Source organism: Mauremys mutica, chromosome 12, assembly GCF_020497125.1.
Source record: "Mauremys mutica isolate MM-2020 ecotype Southern chromosome 12, ASM2049712v1, whole genome shotgun sequence".
Taxonomy (NCBI): Eukaryota; Metazoa; Chordata; order Testudines; family Geoemydidae; genus Mauremys; species Mauremys mutica.
The window spans coordinates 34,461,995-34,479,480 of record NC_059083.1 but is presented as its reverse complement, the minus strand read 5'-3'; the positions used below and the strand labels follow the sequence as shown (position 1 = coordinate 34,479,480).

The 17,486-nt window shown below is 47.6% G+C and overlaps 1 pseudogene; it reads right to left on the bottom strand.

Annotated features, from left to right (window-relative positions):
* Positions 1–12,653, bottom strand: LOC123345254 (annotated as a pseudogene).
* Positions 12,654–17,486: the final 4,833 nt, after the last annotated feature.

Genomic DNA, 17,486 nt, shown 5'->3' with positions numbered 1-17,486 from the left:
AGATAGAAGTAAACTTTATTCTGTAAATTTTCTCATCTGAATCTACAGCATCCAAATAACTAAACAGCAAAATAGGAGCATTGAGCTAGGGAACTAGGGGGTAGCTATGCAGAACATCACTATGCTTGTTACATCCATAAGTAAAGAGCAGGGGACTTTGATAGATGACCCTGATTGAGTCAGAACTTAGGCCAGGTCTACACTGTAAGCTTACTTTGGTATAACTGTCACTCAGGGGTGTGAAAATCCACACCCTTGAGTGACACAGTCATACCAACAGAACTCCGGGTGTAGACAGCAGCACATTGATGGGAGAGCTTCTCCCCTTGCCATAGCTACGGCCTCTTACAGAGGTGGATTAATTACACTGATGGGAGAAGCATAGCATAGCATAGCAGCGTCTTCACTTAAGTATTACAGCGGCACCAGTAGGTTAGTGCCGCTGCAGCATTTTAAGTGTAGACCTGCCCTAAGACAGGCAGGCTCTGCTGTGACCCTGGGAGTGGCTCCTGGTTGGCCAGTCCATGTGTGCCTGGAGGATCACAGAGTTACAGAGACAGGCATGGAAAAGGGTTGAGAAACTCCTGTCACCAGTATAATGCTGAGCAAGTCAGTCTTGTCCTCTCTCATCATCAATTTATTGCAAGTCTTGCAGCACTCAGTGTTTTTCTTACAGTCCCAGCTGCTGGAGTGGATAGATTGGAGGGAGATCAGATTATATTACAGATACATTTCCAGCCTTCATGTTTGTGTAGAAAGGATTAAAGAGAAACATGATTTTGGGGAGCCTGACACATCATTTTCATAGGCTGGCAATGTGTGATAGCCATAATTTATCTATTTCCCACATCTTTGCTCTTTTTTAGATATCTCATATTGAGAGTGATACCCACACCTCTGTCACAGGTTTAATCGAATAGATGATGGGGATAAACAACAAATTGATTCCGATATTCGACACGCCGGCTCCCAAAGAAGGGGACGATCTTCCCAGTGAAAGAGGATATGAAAGTAAAGATTGGCTCTCTGCCAGAAGATGTAATGTCATAAAATGTAACTTTCTCCCCTTCATAATCCAGATAAACTCCAATGTTACTGGGGCTACGACGTAGGTCCAGAGCAGTCTTAGGGGAGGTGAGGGCCCAGTACTCATTCCCTGTACTCTGCAAAGCCCAGATCCCCTCCTCTGGTGTACAGCTTATCGCTCCCTCATGTATCACAGACTCTTTAGCAATGCCCAAAACCCAAAGATGTTTGTTCCCCACCTCCACTTCCCAGTAACATCTCCCTGAGGTGAAGCCCGTATGGCCCAGCACACAAGCAGCAGGGTGAAACCTGTTCTGTTTCTCCAGAAATTCTGTGTGTTGGTATTTGTATATCACACTCATCTGTGGACATGATGGGACACGGAATTGCCAGGACTGGATCCGGAGTGGCCTGTACTGCAAGAGGGGAGAGAGACACAGGAGGAGTATTATGGTCTGTCTTCACTGCAGAGGTAACGCAGGCTCTTACTCGGCTGCTAACCCTGATGCCCTTCCTGTCCAGACAAACCCCTCACCTGAGTTCAGTGGCGCTTTCCAACCAGGCCAGTTGGCTTGGATGGGGAGCTGAGGTACAGCCAGGTTCTACTTTCACTCGGGCTCGTGACCTGCCCACTTTGCAGCGAGGACGCAGGCTGAACCACTCTAGTTAAAAGCCTTCAGAAGCTTCTTCTAAAAATTAATCCTGAGATTTTAATTAATAATTGTAGAAAAATATCCTCAAGGAAACTTACCCTCTTTCTCTGCCTTTGAGATCAGAAAGCTCAGTTGATAGGGCAGGGTCTCTGGAGAAAGAAAAGAGCAGAAGAGAGGTGATTTCCCCCTTTCTTGTACGAAAACAGCCTCATGAAAACTTAGGGATGGCTGGATTCTCACACAAACAGGCGAGGTGACACTCAGTATCACAACATCCAATATTTAGGCACTCGGACAGTCACTGTGATTCACAAAGCCTGAGTCAGGCTCCCTGTACCATGAACGGGGACAGAGATGCGCCTTGGGATGGGATTCAAAAAAGCCAGCATGCTAGGTGACTCCCTGCTTATGCCAGCCAGCAGGAAGTACCACAGTGTGGGGTTGTCCTAGGCCCCGTCCGTCTCAGGATGTTCGTAGCATGGTAGGTGCCTCCCTTTGCATGGGTGCCCTCATGCTCTCCTGTGGGAGATGTTCCACTGGGGATAATCAAAGATTCAATGGGGGGGTGGGGGAAGAACTCATGAGAACATCTCTGTAGCCAGGTGGCTAGAGCATCCCTCTGGGAGGTGGGAGACCCAGAAGCCTGTCCCCCTGCTCAATATTTAACACGGGAGACAGAGAGAGGCCCACGTCAGACCCTTGTTAGAATCCCTTCTTCCTCTCTCGGGGACTGGGGATTTCCCACATAGCAGGTGAGTATCCTAATTGCAGATCACTGTAGCATGAACCCAGATAACTGTTAAGTTACCTCTGAATTTCTTCAGAGGCTCCTGCAGACAAACATTTCTTTGGGAAGAGACGCCGACTCTCTCTCTCAGGTCCTCTGGCACAGCCACTGGTTTCTCGAACTTCAGCTTCTCACACCTAGAGGGGAAAAACCCCAAACATTCTCTAAATCTGTTCTGTCTTTTGTGAGAATGAGCTACCAGAGGCTGCTCTCTCGTGAGCTCATTGTGAGCCTCTGACTCCCACTGGTGAGTCAATTGCCCTCCTCACTGGAGTATTTAAATGCCTAAATCCTCAAATGGGAGTTAAAGAGAGTAAGGGGTCCACAAGCTGCCCCCTCAGAAAGAAGGGCCTAATCTTTTGGGAAAGGATGCTCCAGTAGTTACCTGGTTGCTGTAGGACTCTGGAAACCTACGTTCCACTCCCTTCTCTGCCACAGCCTCCCTGCGTGACCTTCGGCAAGTCACTTAAGGCCTGATTTTTAAAAGGACAGTCCTGGGATTTTCAAAAACATCTAAACCAAGCTAGGCTCCCAACTGCCACTGATTGGAATAGGAGGTGCCTAACTCGCTTAGCCACTTTGGAAAATTCCACCAAGTGCCTAGCTACATGTCAGGTGTCTAAATACCCTGCAAAATCTGACCCCAGGGGTCCAATCCCCTTCCAACATCATGATGCGTAAGGGGGAGTGCAAAGGAGCTACGTACCTGCTCCAGGTGCTTCTGATGTCCTAGGAGAGAGAAAGAGGGAAAAAATTAAAAAAGAGTTCAGTCCCACGTGCCACAAGCTGGGATCGCTCCTGCTCTGGAGATGGATGACTCACTTTGCCATCCCTAGTCGAGCTCTACATGCAGTTCTTTGTAGTTGCACCTTTAAAAGTCCATTCACAGACTTCGATGGACTGGGACCCCTAAGCATGCACCATGATTGTGGGTTTTCTCCTTCTGAATTCTATTTTGCCTGCGCCAATGGCACTTCCTCAAATAGATTCATCAGACACATGAATCCCGGACTTCCACATGCAACTGCTGTGTCCAGAGCGTTTGCCTTTCTCCATGTATGCAATTCTAGTCAGCAATTCTGAAAGCTGGATTCACTCCCGTTTCTTAATAGGCCCTGCAAAGAACTTTGTTTTCCTGATCTCCCACTTCCTAGAAACTGGAGTTGTGCCTTTTACTGCTTCCAGATCATTAGGGCCCTTCATTTTCCGTTTTTATTTTAGTTAGTTTTTCCTGAGAATTTATCAGTGTTTATTACCACAACAAAAACAGCTAAAAATCAGTGCGAAAAACCTTAATTTTTCTGGGTAAATATCGGGGTTTGTTTTGGTGGATGGAAAGACAGGAAAAAAGTATTCAGTAGATTAATGCTTTGAATTCCGTTCATCACTGTGGTTTGCTGCAGAACTAAAACAGAGCTCAAAACACAATGCCCCTCTGAGTTTAAGAAAACAATACATCTGTAATCCCCAAATAAAACTTTTCATTTGAACCAACAGTTTACTGGTGTAGACTTAGAACTATTGGCTTATAAATATTCACATTTGATAATTGGGCCACCCCATTTGCAGTGCATACACTCAACTTCATCCTTGGCTCCTGTTTTTGTTTCTTTAACTCTTTTGAATACTTCCTTGTATTCTGAAATGTATTCTGTAACAGATTTTTATTTTCTTCCCATTTTAGTGCATCAAATCTTTAACCCATTGTCTAACAGTTTGAAACGTGTATGAGGTGGGTGAGATTCATCAGTACGTTCAGATGCACATGCACTACAGAGCTTGCATGCGTGCCTGTTGATTTATTGTGTGTATCTTCTAGACAGGGCCTACTTCAGACCCCAGCGCGCCAAGCGCGCACTTGGGGCGGCATTTTGCCGGCAGGCGGCTCCGGCGGACCCTCCGCAGGCATGACTGCGGAGGGTTCGCTGGTCCCGCGGCTCCGGTGGACCTCCCGCAGGCATGACTGCGGATACTCCACCGGAGCCGTGAGACAAGCACGCCCTCCGCAGGCACTTCTGCAAGAGGTCCCCCGGAGCCGCGGGACCGGTGCCCGGCAGCGCGCCCCCTGCGGCGTGCCGCCCTGCTTGGGGCGGCCAAATTCCTAGAGCCGCCCCTGCTTCTAGAAGAGTGGTGGGCAAACTACGGCCCGTGGGCCACATCTGTCCCCTGAGCTCCCGGCTGGGGAGGCTGGCTGGCCCCTGGCCCCTCTCCTGCTGTCTCCCCTCCCCTGCCGCCACACAGGCAGCGCTCTGGGCAGCAGTGTTGTGCATGCCTGCTGAGCAGCAGGACAGCATGTCTGGCTCCGGCTGCGTGGCGCAGCTGCCAGACATGCTGCTCTGAGTGGCCTGGTAAGGACGCTGGGGCCGAGGGGTTGGATAAGTGGCAGAAGGTCCCGGGGGCAGTCAGGGGACAGGGAGCAGGGGGCGGTTCGATAGGGCAGAGGTTCTGGGGGGTGGTCAAGAAATAGGTGGGGGGTTGGATAAGCGTTGGAGTCCTGGGGGGCCTGTCAGGGGGCGAGGGTGTGGATAGCAGTCAGGGCAGTCAGGGGACTGGGAGCAGGGGGTTTGGATGTGGGGTGAGGTTCCGGGGGGGTGGTTAGGGATGGGGGATTCCGGGTGGTGGCGGTGAGGGGACAAGGAGCAGGGAGGGTTGGATGGGTTGGGGGTTCTCGGGGGGCAGTCAGGGTGCAGGAAGCGTGAGAAGGTGGATAGGGGGTGCAGGCCAGGCTGTTTGGGGAGGCACAGCCTTCCCTACCCAGCCCTCCATATTATTCTGCAACCCCAATGTGGGCCTCGGGCCATAAAGTTTGCCCACCCCAGTTCTAGAACAATACGCTCTTACTTCAGCAGGCAGCTTTGCATATACACACTGACTAATGTATTATCCGAATACAGAGATCTCATGCAACGTATTGTATTTTTTATATATTTGAATGATACAAAAGTAGGATGAAAATCAGAAAAAAATGACTGCTACTGCTTGTAAAACCCAGGAATTTTTTGGTAAAAATTGGTTTAAACTTAAAACAAAGGGGCTGATGTATGATGCATCAAAAAGGCCCGAGACATCTGCCTTTAAAACAGCAAAACTGTTTCCACACTGGAAATATTAGAAATGTCAAATGTTGTTTTCCCTCGCTTTGCTAAAGGACACGCTGACAGTCTCCATTGTGGAGTGGGAGCTCTCCAAGAACTTAATAAATGCCAAAGCTAATCATTCAGAATCTCTCCCTTCCCTGGGCAGGGATCTGGGTGTCTCTAACTGTCTCACCTGCAGGAATTGGCTTGTTGGCTGCTGACACTTCTCTTCTATCTCACTGATCAAGTCACTGAGACGGGAAATCTCCTCAGACAGTTTGGTGACATTTTCATCCTGTAGCTTCACAATTTCCTTGTCCAATTCTTCCAGCTGGGCCAGCAGGAGTCGCTCTTGTTCCTCGAGGAACTGCCGCAGTTGCTCAAATTCAGACACAATCTTCTGCCTCTCAGCTTCTATCTTTCCCTGTAATGAAGGGACAAACAGGGAAAGGACAGGTCAGGGACTAGGGTTGCCAGATGTCCAGATTTCGACCGGAAAGTCCAGTTGAAAAGGGAACCTGGCAGTAGAAGTCCGGTTCTCCACAGTAACTGGCTTCCACCACCAGGTGGTGGGAAGAGCAGCAGTTGCTGCTGGGAGCCTGTAGGAGCACTCAGGGATGGCTCTGGGGGAGAATAGTATGGGCAGCTCCCCTGTCCTGCCCCAAACACCCTTCTACCCCTGGAGCGTGGCTCTCCCCGCCCCAATCACCTCCACCCTAGAGCCCCACTCAGCTGGCAGGGGGAGGGAGGTGGAGAGAGCAGCAAGTGACAGTGAGCGGGGGAAGAGGAGTGGGGGGCGAGGCCTGGAGGGAAAGAGGCGGAGCCTGGGACGGGGCAGGTTCCAGCGCTCAGCGTCCAGTTTTCACAAATGAGAAAGGTGAACAGCCTATCAGGGAGATGGGGAGAGTCTGGAACTGGAAACAGTTCTTCCAGCTCTTTTCATTTCACCCTACTACGAACATACAGATGAGATTTCAGGAGAATATGCCTGATAGTTACTAGAGAGAAGATTCAGCTGGCCTGAATGAATAACATGTTTGAAAGTGCCTTGGTGACTTAGGAGTCCAATTCCTATTTTCAAAAGTTACTTCTGGTGCTTAGAAGCCTAAGATTCTTTGAAAGTGACTTTTGAAAATAGAACTTAGGGTAAATTTTCAGAAACAGAAAAATCATTTAGAGCTGAAACCCATTTAATTAAAATGTATAAGGAGCTGCTTTTAAAAGCTATTTAGATGTCCAAAGATGCATATAAGCCCCTACAGGGATTTTCAGTATCACTTAGGTGCCTAATTTCCTTTGATTACAGAGGACGTTAGGTGCTACTTAGTTGCTTTTGAAAATCTCACTAGGCCTCTCTCTGCATTTTAAGGTCCTAAATACCTGCGAGAATCTGGCCCTTAACCACTTGCAAAACTGTAAACCTTAGGCTCCAAAATCACGTAGGCATTTTCAAAAATGTCACCCAATATCTCTAAAATGATGAGTCTTCAGGTCAGGGTGGCTTAGTATATTCTGCTGATCATCTAGAGTCTTCCAATAGCAGAAAGGTTAGAAGGGGGGGTCTGACTCCATATCAGGAATACATTGGCAGAGAGTTGTGGAGACGACTGAAGGAAAGTTCTGCTGGTTATCTACACAAAATGCCAGGTACAACATACTGTGCAAAATGCTTTTTCTCCAGCTCTTACATGTTTCATCCAGCATTTTGTACGTTACATTGTCCCAGAGGAAAGCAGTCGTTTCTGGTGCTTATAGATGGAGATTCAGGGGGAGGATTTCTGAGATACAAAACAGCCACTGGGAACCTAAGTCCTATTGACAGTCAATGTGAATTAGGCACCTAATCACCATACGTGCCTTTGAAAACAATCTCCCCTCAAATTACTGTTTGTAGCTGGATTTGGACCCACTGACGTGTGGGGAATAAGATCAATGCTTAGAGTCGAAATGGAAGCCAGTGGATGTATCAGACCAGAGGGATGATAAACAAAGACAAAGATGATCACACCTTGTAAAGGTGTGTGGACAAGAGGCAAAGCACTTGAAGTTATCTGGGTGTTATCCAATACATTACAGCAGAGGTAGGCACTCACGCTGCTCAGGTCCTGGCCACTGGGCTGGGGGGCTCTGCATTTTAATTTAATTTTAAATGAAACTTCTAAACACCTTATTTACTTTACATACAACAATAGTTTAGTTATATATTACAGACTTCTAGAAAGAGACCTTCTAAAAAGGTTAAAATGTATTACTGGCACCTTACTAAACTTTCGTATTACTGGCGAAACCTTAAAATTAGAGTGAATAAATGAAGACTCGGCACACCACTCCTGAAAGGTTGCCAACCCCTGCAGTCTAGCTAACCCTGAATTAACTTCAACCTTGCTCCTAGTTAGCACCTTTTAGCTCTGTTTATCTGGACAAGGTGAATCCCACACACCACACTAGGGTCAAATTAAATTAGGTTTAAATGTCTGCATGTCAGGGGTTTACACCAGTATAAAGACATTACTTTAAAAAGTGATTTGAGGTACATTTGTACTACACAAATGTAGAGGATGTACACTATATGCCCCTGCTAACATGGGCATAAATAGCAATGTAGATGGCGAGGCATTGCTTAAGCAAGTAGAGTCGCAATATGCCTGAACCCTCTGGGTATAAACCCTACGGACATGGGTCTATACCCACTCAAGCAGGGCCTTCCCCATCTACACTGCTATTTTTAGCAGTATAGTGTTCCGCTGCCCCCCCACGCCGCCAGAGCCTTTCCCTACCACAGGTAAAGGCTCCAGAAGTGGAGAAAGGCTCCGGCAGCTCTGCTGCCTCCCCCTGCTGGAGTCTTTTATTCACACTTGTAGCTACACACCACAGCATGGACACAGCCTGTTTCTCACTGTGCTGTGTAGCTACACCTACCCTGCAGGTCGCCTCCAGAGCTGTGCCGTGTAGATGTAGCCATAGCTAAAATCAAAGCAGTGCTGTGTATAGACAAGGACTGATACTCTCCGCACAGAGAGAAATATCAACCTTGACTTATGGAACCGCTGGACCATGACAATGGGCACCTACCAGATATTCCTGGCTTTGCGTCTCTCCCTCCTGTTTCCACTCCAGAAGTTCTTCTCTCTCTTTCTTCATTGTGTTCAATTGGGTGTGAATTTGTTCCTGAGGCAAGATAAACAACGTTTGGGGGGGGGGGGGGTTCAGCCTCCTGAGGAGTCTGTCCTCAGTGCAATTTATATACACTGCAGCGCCAATTTTGTTATCTGAAGCTGGGATTTTCAAAGAAGCCTCCTGGAGTTAGGTTCTCAACTACCATTGACTTTCTATCTCCGGCTCAAGTTGCCCCAAGACAGTGCTCATGGCAATGTCTCAATTGCCTCTTGAGAGGTGCGAGATTCCTGTTCAAATCTCTTCTCATCAGGCAGAAGGAAAACTTAAACTGGAGTCTCCCACATACAAGATGAGTGCCCTACCCCCAGGCTAATGGTCATGGAGAAAGTCTGCAACCTCTTCCTTGACCATGTTGTGACATTGGCGCAGAACTCCATCCTGCATGAAACAACTTAGGTACCTAAACTGCCAAACTCCAGGAGAGGGATTCCCAGGCATGGATCCCAGAGACAGGCGCATTCCTACACCAAACTCTGAGGGGGGTGGGGCTTAGGACATACCCCTCTCATCAGCATCTCCCAAGGGCTAGATTAGATGTCTCCCCAGCTAGCCCCCAAATGCCTAATTCAGGATTTTTTGTTCCAAACTGTACCAGATGACTGGAGGATAGCTCTTGGAAAGCCAGTTTTTTAAAAAGGATCCAGAGGAAACCCTAGCAATTACAGGCTGGCAACCGTAAGGGCTTGTCTGATTGCCAGATGCTGGGACTGGCCAACAGGATGAATCCTTTGATAATTGCCATGTTCTGTTCATTCCCTCCGGGGAACCGGGCATTGGTCACTATCAGAAGACATGATACTGGGCTACATGGACCATTGGTCTGACCCAGTTCAGCTGTTCTTATGTCCTTAGTGATTTTCTAGGCACCTAAAAGTTAGGCATTGCAATGCTGAGCAGCACAACACCCAAAAGCATTTGGGGATTCGGGCCCAAGTTTCCTTTGCATATGGGACTTTGACTCTAAAGTCAATTGGGGCTTTTGAAAATGTGCTCCGAGGATCTTCTTCTGTAATTCACCAGGGGAAGAGTTGTTGCAGAGCCACACAGAGGATCTAAAAGCACAGTTCCCATTCATTTCATGGCAGCTGGGCATCTCAGACCCCAATCTCAGCCCTACTTGTTTCCTTCTATGCTGTACTGTATGTGTCATGCTGCCAGGGAACAGAGAGGCCTTGGGGGCACCAGACCTGATATAGAGACTTAGGGACTCTCTCTAGAACAGCCCTTTGCCTCCAGCAAATCCTCCAAAGGCTGCAGGGCAAAGGGTTGAAGTCGTATCCATTTTGCAGCTGTGTAGGGTAGGGTGCCCTGCTCCCATGCAATGACAGAGAAAACTATATGAAGAGAGCTGGACATCAGAGCGTTAACACTGAGCAACTTAAAGGGAAGGGAGTTTTGGGAAGAATGTTTAACACACTTTTTAAAAAAAGAGTACATTAAACTCCAGTGCCTAATGAACTCTTGGGAGAAAGAGACTCCTGGTTAAAAATCCAACACACTCACAAAGTGCATAAATATTGTGCAAGTGTTTGGCATGGGGGAAAGGGCTTGTTCTCACTTCTTGAGGTGCTGGGACTCAACGTGGTCCTGGGAATCAGCCATTTTCTTCCTTTAATCTTATTGTGGCACTAATATAGTCCACTTTGTTCTTAAAGCGAGAGTGGCATAGAGCACAGCAGATTCTGTCCAGAGTGGATTGCTCTGTCCAACAGGCTTTTAAAGGTTCCAATCCACTCAGACTTCATGAGCCCTAGAATGTTGCAAAACAAAGTTTGTGTGGGCAGGATGCGAGCCACCGGTTCAGGGAGGCTAGCCCCCAGTCCGGCCCATTCTGCCTTAGGCCCCCCCAGACCAGCCACGGGGGAAGAGCTGCAGAGCTCTGGCAGGAAGCAGGAGGGAGTCTGGAGGTGGAGGGGTGGTGGGGCCACGCAGAGCTGTGCCTCCTCTGGCCTGTCATACCCATTGCCCATGATTTCTGCTTCAGGAGCAGCAAAGTGACCATCCTTCAGCAAACCTGAGAAAACAGGAATTCATCATCCTGGTTTTTCCTTGAGGAAAAAAAGTTAAGCAGATTAACCTTTGTTTCTTAAACAGAAATCTTTCAGAGCACCGTATGCGTCCAAAAGTAGCAGAGAACAAACCCCTTGAGAACACTGCTGACAATGTGTTATTTTCCTGCGGCTTGCCTGGAAGCAGCGGCCATCAGATGTGAAATGCTCAAGCTGGGGCACTAGCTCTGTTGAAACTCCAATCTGCAGCTCTGCCAAGATGTTTGTAATGCGATGGTAGAGAACTGCATGACAGGAGCGATGAGAAGCAGCATGGTCTAGTGGCTAGGGTACTAGGATGGGCCTGGGGAGGCTAGGGTTTAATTCCTGGCTCTCCTACTGAGCTGCTTTGTGAGCTTGGTTAAATCACTGCCCCTTCTGTGCCTCTGTTTCCCACCCATTCCTTTCAATTGCCCACCAGATCAGGCCCCACAGATAAGAGAAGCAAAATGCCCAATTTCCCCCAGGGATAGCTCAGTGGTTTGAGCATTGACCTACTAAACCGAGGGTTGTGAGTTCAATCCTTGAGGGGGCCACTTGGGCAAAAATCAGTACTTGGTCCTGCTAGTGAAGGCAGGGGCTGGACTCAATGACTCTCCAAGGCCCTTTCCAGTTCTAGGAGATAGGTATATTCCCCCAGCTCAGGGATTGCTCTGGGTGTGGCCAGGCGACAGGCAGCCAGATGCCTGGGGGGCAGCTGTGCACACGCCCAGAGGCAGAAACAAAGGCACTGAGAGAAGTTGTACCCTGAATACACAGGCACTGGGTGAGTTTGGGCTTGGCAGGAATTCTGTGGATTGCCGTGGAGCCTAAAACTGGTGTTTAGTTGCCTAAACTCCAGATGTATCTACTTAAATGTGGGGTATAGACACCTTAAGTACCTTTGGGAATCCCTAGTCTCTGCCTACCTGTATCTCGGCTCCCTCTCCGACAGTTTGTCCACCTTGACTGTTGATCAGTGGTCCCCAAACTGTGGCACATAGAGGAACATTTGGGGGACCATGGCAGGGCCAAGCCAGCCCCCACAAGGGGCAGGGAGGAAGTGCCACCCAGATCGGCTATGGCTCCCGGCCCCAGTTTGAGCCCCCAGCTCCAACCCCGAGGCACCCCCACAGCTGTGGCCCCACTCTCAGCTCCAAATTGCAGCTGGGAGGCAGGGGGGGGTATAGCCAGGGTAAGGAAAAAATTGGGAACCACTGGCTTAGACTCAGCTCTTTGGAGCAGGGATGTCTCTGTCTGTGTTCGTACAGAGCCTAGCGCAACAGGGGCCATGATCTCGGTGCCTTTAGGAACTATTGTAATAAAAGCTGTAAACATGCCCAAACCGAAGTAATTACCCTGCACAGCAAATTCCTACCTTGTAGGCCTGGGCAGCCTCCTCTGTGGGGACCACCAAGTGAGCGCGGTGAGCCTGGGACTCCCTGCAGATCACACAGATGAGAACTTGGTCCTGGTTACAGAAGAGTTTGAAAGGCTCCTGGTGCGCGTGGCACAAACCTCCTGCTGTTGCTGGGACACTCAGCTGCTTGGCTATTTCTACAAAGTTCCCCAGTTGTCTGTTGGGCTTTATGGTCCCCTGGGGGAAGGTCTCTCTGCACTGAGGGCAGGAGGTGGCTGTATCTGATCCCTCCCAGCACTGGGTGATGCAGGCTCGGCAGAAACTGTGCCCGCAATCCAAAAACACGGGATCCTTGTAAAAACTCAGACAGATGGAGCAAGTAGCTTCATCTCGGAGGCTTTTCAGAAGATTCCCTGCTGCAGCCATGGCTCCCTGCACACAGTGTAACAGGGTCTAAAATGTGGCTTAATCCCAACTGAGCGTTTTTCACGTGACTTGTTTGGGGGCTTTTCTTGCTTTTTTTTTTTTTTTTTTTTTTTAATTTCCTGCCGGAGAGTGTGATTGGCTCCCGGTTGCCCAATCCCGCTCCCAAAACCCAAACCAAGGAGAGGGGAAGAAACCAGGACTCTGAGACTGACAGTCCGCAGGGCCAATGGGGGAGAGGCCAGTGCTCCAGCTCGGCCTGATGGACAGGGCATCACAGAGGAAGGCGGGAACCAGGAATCAGTCAGCTGTGGGTTGGGTTCCTCTTCCCTACGTGTGGTCCTCGCTGTGAGATTGTTGTGCATGTGTGTGTGTGTTGTGCCCTGCAGTGCCTACTCCCTCCCCACCGGCTGCCTCCTGCCTGGACTACTCTAGTCTCTAGGTAGGGGAAGGGGGATTGGTTTGGTACCGGGGGCGGGTCGGGCCGGCTGGAAACAGTGGGCTGGTAGGCTGTGGTCAGTGATCTTTCTGGTGGTGTTGTGCCACCTGCACGGGGGAGGGGGGATTAGGGTGACCAGACAGCAAATGTGAAATATCAGGACGGGGTGGGGGTTAATAGGAGCCTATATAAGAAAAAGACCCCCAAATCGGGACTGTCCCTATAAAATCGGGACATCTGGTCACCCTACCTAGGGGGGATGCAGGCTGTGGGGAGCAGGGGGTTGCAAAGCAGGGGGAAGGGGGGCTGCAGCATAGCTTGGGCCGAGTTGGGGCTGGGGAGGATTGGGGAGTGGCCAGGCTGGGTTTGGGGGTTGTGGGGGGAGGGAGTGGAGTGCACAGCGCCAGGTTGGTTAGTGACGCATGGAGCATTTCTGGTGGGGTGGTGCACTGTTGAGGGGGGTCTTTTGGGGGTCTGGTGGTATGATGGCTCTACCAAGGGTCGGCTGCTGGCGCTATGGACATGGACTGGTGCCGACCCAAAGTGGAGTGGTTTGTTTTGGGTGATTTGAGCTTGGCAACGTTCGGAGGGGTGGGGAACGTAAGCAGAAATTAAACCTTGTCTGTCTGAGGAGAGAAATGAAACTGATGGGTAAAAATTTGCTTAAACCAGCCTCTGATTTTGCTTTGGTTTAGTGTCTATAATATCAGAGAATGGGGCTACGCGCTCTGCTGCCTCAATTTTATCACTGGAACATAGTGATGCTGATCCAGGCTGGCTCAAACCCAGGGTCCATCTAGACCAGGATCCTGTCTCCAACAGCAGTTGGCCCCAGGTGTCTCTGAAGAAGATGGAAGAACCACACGGTCGACAGAACTCAGTGGCCCGGTCTACACCACATAGTAAACCCAGGCTCAGATTCAGGTTTAAGGCCGCACCTCTCTCTGGACCTCAGTTTCCACACCTCTAAAATGGGGTCAATGATACTTTGTAAAACACTTTGAGATCTAGTGATGGGAAACACTATATGAAAGTATTATTACTAATTCCTAATAGTTAAGAGATCATTCTAAGCCTTGATCCATTTATTCCTTCTATATTTGCATAACTATTACAATTCTGGCCCTTCTAGTTATCCATATAAATGTCCAATACCTTTTTTGAAACTTGCTACATTACTGGCCTCAAAAACACCATGTGGCAAGGAGTTCCACAGTCTGGTTTTGAATTTGATCCCTTTCCATTTCATTGACTCCTCTTGTTCTTGTGTTACGAGACAGGAAGAAAAGATGTTACCGAATTACCTTCTCTGTCTCATTATTTTTATATTGCTTTATCCTATCCTTTTGTATTCGTCTCCTTTCTAAAGTAAACCGCCCCATTCTTTTGAATCTTTCTTAATATAAGTTTTTCCAGGCCTTTGATCATTCTCATGGCCCTTCTCTGAATCTTTTCTGATAGTGTGATCAGTAATGCACACAGTACTCTAGGTGAAGTGAAATTATCAGTTGATATAAAGACAATATAAATGTTACCATATTATTCCTCCAGTCCTTAACTATATGGTTAGGGTATTTTCAGAAATCTAAACCCTTAGTTTATAGGTTAACTCTGTCTTTTGAGTCAGGATTGAATATTGCCTGATATGTCCCTAACCTCAGTATAATTTTGTAGAAAAGATCCATGTTTGCAGAAGGTTCCCTCTGACCCCTGCCGGTTGTGAATATTTATTCTTTGAAGCTGGTGCAAATGTTGGGAATATTAGAAGTGGTCCTGCTGGAGATGGATTAGTGGGTGGAATTCAGGTGTCGTGAAGGGTCAAAATAATTAGTTGTAGGCTTGGGATGATTCCATTTCTTTTTTTTAATCATTTCAAATATGTGTTTATTTTTAAGCATTCATTCCATATTCATCTATTTAAAGTTTCACGGTTGCACTTACTTATGGGGTTCAAGCTTTTGCTTTTATCAGTTTAAATGTTCACCGTTGTGGGAAATTGGAGAGGGGTGTCAGATAATTCTTTAATGACAGTAGATGGTGAGATTCAAACAGTTAAAGCTTTATATCTCTTAAAACACAACTGTTAACATTTCATGTCAAAATATGCACAGTAAATATTCTTAAATCAAATTCTAAGTTTTCAAGCAGAAGTTTTCCTTCTTTGCTGATCTGTACATTTCAATTATCAGTTTGTGTGTACAGTGATACTAACATTGACCAGCATTTAATCAATAAAAATCGTATCCTTCCAAGACCAAATATTTGTTCTGTTGCTCTCCTATGTGTAACATAGTTCCAAACATTATACACAAATAGTATGATGAAATATATAATGTGTATTTGTGTGCACATTTTTAACACCAAATAATGATCAGAAAATAGCTGACAGTAAGGCTGCTCGGACATAAATAGTTCAAATGCATATTGTCTTTCCGCAATGCTAGACTTAAAATTAAATTAATTTAAAGTTAACCCCACTCAAACATTAGCAGTGTCACAAATTTTTGTGATTTTATCTTTAACTCATATGGGTTTTCTGTTTTTTTTTACACAGACCCTGTTCCCAGATGCATCCAATTATGTACAAAGAAGCTGTTTTGGAGCGGGGGAGATTAGATTTTATTGTTGTGGAGGAAAGATTGAATGTGTGATCTGAGTATGGACTTAAAGGCTCAAAATGAGGAAGCAAATAAACACCTCAAATTTATTTTTATTATTATTTTAATTTTAAGACAATTTCATGATTTTCGAACACATTTGTACAGTAATACAGTATTAGAAATCCAGCTCTGTGCTTAATTTTATAACAAACATGGACATTTTATAGTGTACAGATTCACTGGCAAGGCAAGCAAAACGATCTTAACTTTGCCCTCAAAACAATAGTCAATAATATTTCCCCACCTAACAGTTTTCTTAGGGTCACTCCTCTAATTTCCCACAGCTGTGAACATTTAAATAGTTTCATATTGAATAAATGCTTAAACATAAACATTGATATGAGCATTCTGAATTCCTGCCATAAAAAGGAGCTGGTCAGGGGGAATGAAATTTTTTTTCATACAAATATTCAGATTCAGATTTTTCTTCCACTGGTTTTGAAAATGAAAGATTCATTCATTCAAAGGGTCTTGATTCTGTTTCCAGGCGTGGCCAACCTGAGCTTGAGAAAGAGCCAGAATTTACCAATGTATATTGCCAAAGAGCCACAATAATACATCAGCACCCCCGTCCCTCCGCATTAGCTCCCTCACCTTGCTCCCAGGGCTCCCACCCACTGGCAGCCCCGCCGATCAGCACCTCCCGCTCTCTCCCTGCACTTCCCGATCAGCTGTTTTGTGGCATGCAGGAGGCTCTGGGGGGGAAGGGAAGGGGAAGGAGCGAGGGCACAGCAGGCTCAGGTGAGGGGGCGGGAAGGGACGGAGTGGGGGCAGGGCCTGTGGTAGACCCAGGGGTTGAGTAGTGAGCCCCTCCCCCCCCCCCAAGCACATTGGAAAGTTGGTGCCTGTAGCTCCAGCCCTGGAATCAGTGCCTATACAAGGAGCCACATCTTAACTTCTGAAGAGCCGCATGTGGCTCCGGAGTCACAGGTTGGCCACCCCTGCTATTTCCATGAGAAAAATTTGCATTATGACATTGTGTGTGGGAGGCTGGTTTGCTTTTCCATCCCTTGTCCTGGGATTCATTCTGTCCATTCACCCACGTTTATAAGGGGATTTTTGCCACACTGCACAAGATCTTACCCCCTCATCTGCCCATCGCCCCACCCATTAATTTATTTTGCCCCCAACTCTCAAATTAGTCCTGTCCCCACTTCACTTCTCCCAGCGCATCTGCCCTTCCTCCAGCCCCCGCATCAGTTCTGCTCCCAGCACCCTACCAATTCCACTTCCAGCCCAGCAGCTCCTCTGGGTAAAGGGAGTGAGAGCAAAGACTCAGAACCTTTTGCTAGCCAATCCCACTGGGATAGTGAATGAGCCAGGAAAGAGCCACACAAAGCGGGAGCAATCCCCTGCTTACGACGGGGAGAATAGGGACCATAGTAAGTTTTACACTATCTCAATGAACTCTGGAGTCAGTGCTCAGGTAGAAGTCCAGTTGTAGCCACTTATGCTTCTACATTTACTATTGGGGGGGAAAAGGGGGCGTTAACACTTGATCTGATTCCTGGCCCTGATTTGAAGTGAGAGGAAGTAAACACACATTTGCCAGATGCAGATTCTCACTTTTTTTAAAGGCATCATTCGATATCTCTGCCACAAACACTTCTTTGGGTGCTCAAATATTTGAAGCAGTGAAGTCACGGGAGAATTCATATGCACACAGGTAAACACATGCCAAACTGTTTGCAGGATCCTTATCCTCAAAAGAAGGATGAGGTTTTCAAAAGCACCAGAGGGAATGATGCACACAAGTCCCATTGACTTTGAATGGGACTGGTGCACCAACCTCCCTTTCGTACTTTTGAAAATACCGCCCCCAAATATTTAATTAACCACGGCCCAAAAAGCGAATAG